The following is an 8,096-nucleotide window of genomic DNA, read 5'->3' as shown; positions in this document are numbered from 1 at the left end:
TGGGGAAAACCTGGTCTGATTAAGAGAGACGGCATTCACCCTACTTTGAAAGGTGCAGATCTCATTTCGGCAAACATTTCAGGGCTTTGTGGACGTAATCCATGACAAACTGGAGTTGAGACCAGGAGGCAGAGTCGCAGTCTTACACGCTTCTCTGCGCTCTCTCCTAGGCAGTCACCCATAGGAATCCCGAACCCAATAAAATACCCAATATTAGCGGTGTGTGTGTCTGCCCAAGGACAATTTAAGGTAAAACCTAATAGAGGTGTCATACATAATAACCTAATAAAAGTAAATGTAACAACTACTACAGTGCAACAAAACAGGAAGATTAAATGTGGTCTCTTAAACATAAGATCTCTAGCATCTAAAGCAATATTGGTAAATGATTTAATATCAGATTATAATATTGATATATGCTGTCTCACTGAAACTTGGTTGAGACATGAAGAATATGTCAGCATAAATGAGGCCACTCCACCCAGCCATGTCAACACTCATATTGCTCGAGGCACGGGCCGAGGAGGTGGAGTTGCAGCAATCTTTGACTCAAGTTTACTTATCAATACTAAACCAAAATGTAATTATACCTCTTTTGAAAGCCTCGTTTTTAGTCTTACGCATCCGACCTGGAAAACTTTGCAGCCAATCTTATTTGTTACAGTGTATCGTGCACCAGGTCCTTATTCAGAATTCTTATCAGAATTCTCTGAGTTTTTATCAACTTTGGTTCTTAAAACAGACAAAGTAATTATCGTAGGTGACTTTAATATTCATGTTGACGATGATAAAAATAGCCTTACTGTTGCATTTAACTCTATATTAGATTCTGTTGGTTTCTGTCAGAGTGTAAATAAACCAACCCACTGTTATAATCACACTCTCGACCTTGTTCTGACTTATGGTATTGAAATTGAGCAACTATTAGTCGAACCGCATAATCCTGCTTTATCCGACCATTTCTTAGTAACTTTTGAAGTACTGTTACTAGACTACAAAGCATTAGTCAAAAGCTCTTGCAGCAGAAACCTATCTGTTAGTGCTATAGCCACATTTAAGGAAGAGATTCAACCAATACTTAACTCGATAGCATGTCTGCATGTAGGGGAGGAAACTTATACAAAATGTACACCACCCCAAATTGATCATGTTGTTGATAGTGCTATAGATGTGCTGCGAATAAAATTAGACTCTGTTGCTCCTTTGAAAAAGAAGAAAATAAAACAACATAGATTAGCTCCATGGCATAATACCGAAACCCGCAAAATAAAGCAAAAGTCTAGACAACTTGAAAGGATATGGCGTTCCACTAAACTTGAAGAATCTCGTTTAATTTGGCATATTACTCTCAATGAATATAAGAAAGCACTGCGTAAAGCGAGAGCAGCCTACTACTCTTCATTAATAGATGAGAATAAGAATAATGCAAGATTTCTTTTCAGCACTGTAGCCAGGCTGACAGAGAGCCACAGCTCGATTGAGCCTTCTATTCCCATAGCACTCGGTAGCAATGATTTTATGTGCTTTTTTAACGATAAAATTGTTACTTTTAGAAACAAAATTAATGACCTCTTGCCTTCGACCAGTATAGTGTTATCAACAGCTCCCGGAATCGTAAGTTCTAATATTACACTAGATAGTAAACTAGAATGCTTTTCAGCCATTAACCTTGAACAATTACATTCAATGATTCTCTCTTCTAAACCATCCACGTGCATGTTAGACCCAATTCCAACTAAGCTGTTGAAGGAAGTTTTTCCATTAATTAGCACTTCTTTATTAAATATTATGAATATGTCTTTATTATCAGGCTATGTTCCACAATCATTCAAAGTAGCAGTGATACAACCGCTTCTTAAAAAGCACAACCTCGATCCAGAGGTTTTAGCCAACTATAGACCTATTTCTAATCTTCCGTTCCTCTCAAAAATTCTTGAGAAAGCGGTCGCAAAACAGTTGTGTGATTACTTAAAAAACAATGATTTATTTGAAGATTTTCAGTCTGGCTTTAGAACACATCATAGCACAGAGACAGCTCTGGTTAAAGTCACAAATGATATTCTAATAGCCTCAGACAAGGGACTTGTCTCTATTCTTGTTTTGCTCGATCTTAGTGCTGCATTTGATACTATCGACCATGATATCCTATTGCAAAGACTAGAGCACTTAGTTGGCATACAGGGAACTGCTTTAGGCTGGTTTAGGTCCTATCTATCTGAACGCTCTCAGTTTGTACGTGTTAACGATGAATCTTCCACGCAAACCAAAGTTAGCCATGGAGTGCCACAGGGCTCAGTGCTCGGACCTATTTTGTTCACATTATATATGCTTCCGTTAGGCAATATTATAAGGAATCATTCTGTAAACTTTCATTGTTATGCGGATGATACTCAACTATATTTATCAATCAAGCCTGATGAAATTAATCATCTAAATAAAATTCAAGACTGCCTTAAGGACTTAAAAACGTGGATGACCTTAAACTTTTTGATGTTAAACACGACCAAAACTGAAGTTATTGTACTTGGCCCGAAGAATCTACGAAACAAATTATCTAAAGACATACTAACTATGGATGGCATTAATTTGGCCTCCAGTGAGACTGTAAGGAATCTTGGTGTTATATTTGATCAGGATTTATCCTTTAACGCCCACATAAAATCAATTTCAAGGACCGCCTACTTCCATCTACGTAACATTGCAAAAATCAGGCATATCTTGCCTCAAAACGATGCAGAGAAACTAGTCCATGCATTTGTTACTTCTAGGCTGGATTATTGTAACTCTCTATTATCAGGGAGTACTAAGAAGTCAATCAAGTCGCTTCAGCTGATTCAAAATGCTGCGGCTCGTGTACTAACCAGAGTTAGGAAAAGGGACCACATTACTCCTGTTCTGGCTGCCTTACACTGGCTCCCTATAGAACACAGGATAGAATTTAAAATTCTTCTTCTCGCCTACAAAGCCCTTAATGGACAGGCGCCATCTTACCTTAAAGAACTCATTATACCCTACTGTCCTACTAGGGCATTGCGTTCCAAGAATGCAGGGTTGTTGGTTGTTCCTAGAATCTTTAAAAGTACAATGGGAGCCAGAGCCTTTTCTTATCAAGCTCCACATTTGTGGAATCAGCTTCCAGTTTGTGTTCGGGCGGCAGACACCCTATCCGTTTTTAAGAGTGCGCTTAAGACCTTCCTTTTTGATAAAGCTTATAGTTAGGGCTGATTAGATTCAGCCCCTAGTTTTGCTGATATAGGCTTAGTTTGTCGGGGGACATCTTACTTCTTCCTTCTCTCTGTCTATACCTGTGTACACTCATGTTCCGATTAACCCAGCTTCCCCAAATGTCTTTCTTTTTGGTGTCTATATACGCTGGGATCCGGAGTCATGGATGATCCTGCGGTCCTGTGTCCTGGATCGCGAGCGCTGGATCTTGAGTCGTGGCTGTGGTCCTGGATCATAGGTCCTGGATGGATATCCTCGTGGATTCATCTTCCTATTATACACACATGCATTTCCAAACATTTGGACTACCTATGTTGCAAATGTATTATCTTTTCAATTTACACACGGCATCTATTGCACGTCTGTCCGTCCTGGGAGAGGGATCCCTCCTCTGTTGCTCTCCCTGAGGTTTCTCCCATTTTTCCCTTTAAACTGGGTTTTCTTTGGAAGTTTTTCCTTGTACGATGTGAGGGTCTAAGGACAGAGGGTGTCGTATTGTCATACTGATATTCTGTACACACTGTGAAGACCACTGAGACAAATGTAACATTTGTGATATTGGGCTATATAAATAAACATTGATTGATTGATTGATTGATTGAACGTCATAAAAATAAAGTGATACAAATAAGAGGAACTTACTCTTCCAGGAAGCGAGGCAATGTCCTCCTTCATTTGAGGAATATCTAGTGTGGGGTTGTACAGAAGGGAACAAATAAAATCACACCAATTACAATCATCAGATCACCATAGCTGCAAGCAACTTGGATGCTATTTGCATCTAAGTTGTAACACGGTCCATTGACAGCACATTTACAAAACAGAAAAGTCCTATCCGATTGTATTAAACCAATATTGCAATACAATAATACTTACGCTTTATTATGAGGTCTTTCAAATGATCATTTTCATTTTTCAGGGCCAAGTTTGGATCCCTCAACTAGTGCTGTCAAAGTCTATGAAGCTGTCTAAGAAATCTGATAATGTTTAATTTACAACACAATTTTATACAATATGTAGTGGGTGTCCCTGCTTCTTCTCTCTCTCAGCCAAGGGGTCCTTGGTCTGAAAACGTTGCCTGGTTTACAGGCTTTTGTTCATTTAATGAATTACTAAAGCTAAATAAATATGGATAGCATGTACATACTTGCAACCTTGATGATCCTGGCTTGATACACCGGCCACTGTCCATTAGCTCCCTTGCGTCCATGGCGCCATTCCACAAAAACTCCTCAGGAGTTTTTTCGTCGCCATTCAAGTAATTCTCTTCATGAAAATCTCGAACACAGTCAATCGGCAGAATGCTCCTAAGTCCCTTGTCACTACCTTCTGTCCACTCCACCAGGGCAAACGTGCACATGGTGACATTAATGTAATTTGTATGTTTGTTCTGTCTGTTGTGTTTTCCTGTATTCAGCTCGCGTTACATTTGAAAAACGAGTAATCTGATTACAGTTACTTTCGTAAACCTGAAGTGAATACATTTTGGATTACTTATTGCAATTATTGGTGGAAAGATTTCCTCACAACATGTAATATTCATTTCTAAAAGGTACAGCCGAATCATCACAGCGCACAAAACCGCGCAGATGGACCAAAAAGGGGAGCGTTTTAAAAAATTGTGCGGGTCCGCTCAGTGAAACAATAACAACGTAACATGGAGGAACAAAAGCCTGCGTTTAAATCATGTGTGTGTGTGTGTGTGTGTGTGTGTGTGTGTGTGTGTGTGTGTGTGTGTGTGTGTGTGTGTGTGTGTGTGTGTGTGTGTGTGTGTGTAGAGGTGTGTGTGGTTAAAACACATCAGCCAGACCGCTCTTTAGCCTTTCTAATGATTCTGAAGGTAAACACAGTGAAGGCGGTGCGTGAAAGGCGGTGCGTGAAAGGCGGTGCGCGGCGCGCTCTTCTTCTCAGAGGCTGAGTTAACCCTCCCGCTGCCTCCTGGCGCTGCAGAGATTTCATGAAGTGAAAGAGGTTTTCCTTCTATAAAACAGCTGCGGGCAGCAGATACTGTGAGAGTCACAGACATGAATACATAGATCAAGGCAGACTGGTGCACACACTCTCCTGTTTTGCCAATCCGGTGCTTAAACAAATATAGCTCTACACCCCTGGCCGAAATGTCCTTAAAATGAAGTCCGAGTTCGACATTTTAATTAATGTCCTGCCAACACTGGCAGGACAGAAGGCGACACGCCCTTTCTAAGACATGTCCTCACATCTCAAGCTGCATCCCCAAAACGTTTATTATGTTGTTACATCAGGGTTCAGGGGGAGTGGCTGTACGGCTGTACCCGTAGGATAGAAAAGGGGGAAGTGATGTCTGACTCAGAGGTCGCGCGGCTATGGAGAAGAACGTGTTGCCCACATTCTGTTACTGAGTTTAGGCTAGTTAGCTAGTAGGTTTATTGTTTTGGGTGCAGTCACTTTTGCCTCCACTTGCTGTTCAAATAAATGTTGAAAGAAAAAGTTAATCTGTTTCAGTTCTGTTTTATATGGGTGAAGAAGAAGAAGAAGAAGAAGAAGAAGAAGAAGAAGAAGAAGAAGAAGAAGAAGAAGAAGAAGAAGAAGAAGAAGAAGAAGAAGAAGAAGAAGAAGAAGAAGAAGAAGAAGAAGAATTGGGAGGGATGAAACCCCCTTTAATGGTCACACATGCAGAGCACACAGCACACACAGTGAAATGTGTTCTCTGCTTTTAACCCATCCTAGCACCAGGAGTCTAGTACTAGGAGCAGTGGGCAGCTATTGTCCAGCACCCGCGGAGCAATGGGATTGAGGGGGGAAGGGAGATGTCTGGTGCCTTGCTCAAGGGCACCACGGCAGGAGGTGAACTGGGACCTCTCCAAGTAGAAGTCCACACTCCAAATAGGTCTAGTCGGGGACTTGAACCGGCGACCCTACGGCTCACAGTCCAAGCCCCTACTGACTGCCATAGATTTAGTCCCTAATTTTGCTCTCAAAATGGACCAGATTGATGCATTTAACTTCAACATTTAAAAAAAAATCTTCCCGGGGGAACTTGCCCCCGGACCCCCCTAGAGGAGGTGAAGTCCACCACCTGCCCACACCCCCTGTTAAATTGTCTCACCCATATTGAGGATGCTTCCTACGCCCATGTTTTATTCCATGTGTCAAGTCAGGCAAATTGGGTCAAAATGTTATTGCATCAATGATCTGTTAACAATAAAATCACTAAATATATGCCGTAACTATTTTGCTCTAGGCAACTCAAGGGCTCAGGTAATGTGATTACTATATGAATAATTGTCCAAAATAACATAAAATGCATAGGGTTTTTTGTTAAGTGACATACTTTCGTCGCCGGCTGGCCGATACATGCCGCGCATTAAGTGGGCCTGTCTGTCAATTAATCCCCGGGCCACTTTTTCCCCCCAGTCCGCCCCTGGTTGGAGCTATGTGCAACTCAAGGCATATGCTCGAACGGGAGCTGCCTGGACGCTGCAATCATGTTGCACCACTATCCGTGCTGAGTGTGCTGACTTTTTGTACAATCTCCCACTGTCTGGCTGCCTGCATAAAGTCAAGTGCTCGGCGCAGTTGTCGGCGAAATGTCGCTCCTCTGTTTTCATTTAAACAGCTCCTTATATCCATTAGCGCAGCTAGCTAGCACCAGATGCTAACAACAACAATACACGTAAGGTCTCTCTCTCTCTCTCGCTCGGGCCACACATACACACACCCTCCCGGTTCTCCCAATAGCCAGTCGGTGCCTGCCGGTGAGCGTGGAAGTGTGGTCTGCTGCAAGCGGGCAGCAGGAGCGGGGCTGTCAGCATCAGCTTGTAGATGGTATTTTAAACTCGATGCGCTCTGAAACTACGGGGCGGCCGAGAAAAAAAAAAATGTATGCGTTAATCGCGTTAAAATAATTAGTGGCGTTAAAAAAACGCGTTATTAACGCGTTCACTTTTTAACAATAATGTACAATTATCAAATATTTAATAATGTACTAATCTTAAACTGATCAGTTGACGTTGAGCGGATATAAACATCCGGTTCCGGTCCTGGGTGAACGAAACAAAAAATGTTGCTTCATACAATAAAACATACCGTAATCAAACAATATTGTCTTTATACATTGAATTGTCTTGGGCAACCCGCAAACCTCAATCTGCATTGAATGGAAATAAGTACAATGATTAATTCATGTAGTGATATATAGAACTTTGGAATAATATGCACATTACCACATTACCTTGCAAAGACCTATAGGCATTCTGTATGACATATATGCAAAAAGACAGATATATGATCTATATATGAGGCATTATGTAGGAGATATATGCAAATATATGAACCTGACTTGGCATATATGTGGAAATATATGAGCTATATAAGACACATATATCTCCTATTAATCCATATGCACATATATGAACCTGAATATGGCATATATGCAGCATATATTTGCCATATATTGGCATATATGTTCCTATACTTTCTTTCCGTATGGGAAGGCTTGCCCACCCTGCGTTGGGGGGGCACAGTGACTCATTTGGGGGGGCATGGCCCGCGAATGACCCCCCATGACGCCGACCCTGTACTCAACTATATTTATCCTTCAAGCCTGATGAAACCAATCATCTAAATAAAATTCAAGACTGCCTCAAGTACTTAAAAACGGGGATGACCTTACATTTTTTTATGTTAAACACGGCCAAAACTGAAGTTATTGTACTCGGCCCAAAGAATCTACGAAACAAACTATCTAAAGATATACTAACTATGCATGGCATTAATTTGGCCTCCAGTGAGACTGTAAGGAATCTTGGTGTTATATTTGACGCCCACATAAAATCAATCACAAGGACCGCCTTCTTTCATCTACGTAACATAGCAAAAATCAGGCATATCTT

The sequence above is a fragment of the Pseudochaenichthys georgianus genome, chromosome 20 (assembly GCF_902827115.2).
Source record: "Pseudochaenichthys georgianus chromosome 20, fPseGeo1.2, whole genome shotgun sequence".
NCBI classification, from domain to species: Eukaryota; Metazoa; Chordata; class Actinopteri; order Perciformes; family Channichthyidae; genus Pseudochaenichthys; species Pseudochaenichthys georgianus.
This window is presented reverse-complemented; position numbering follows the sequence as displayed.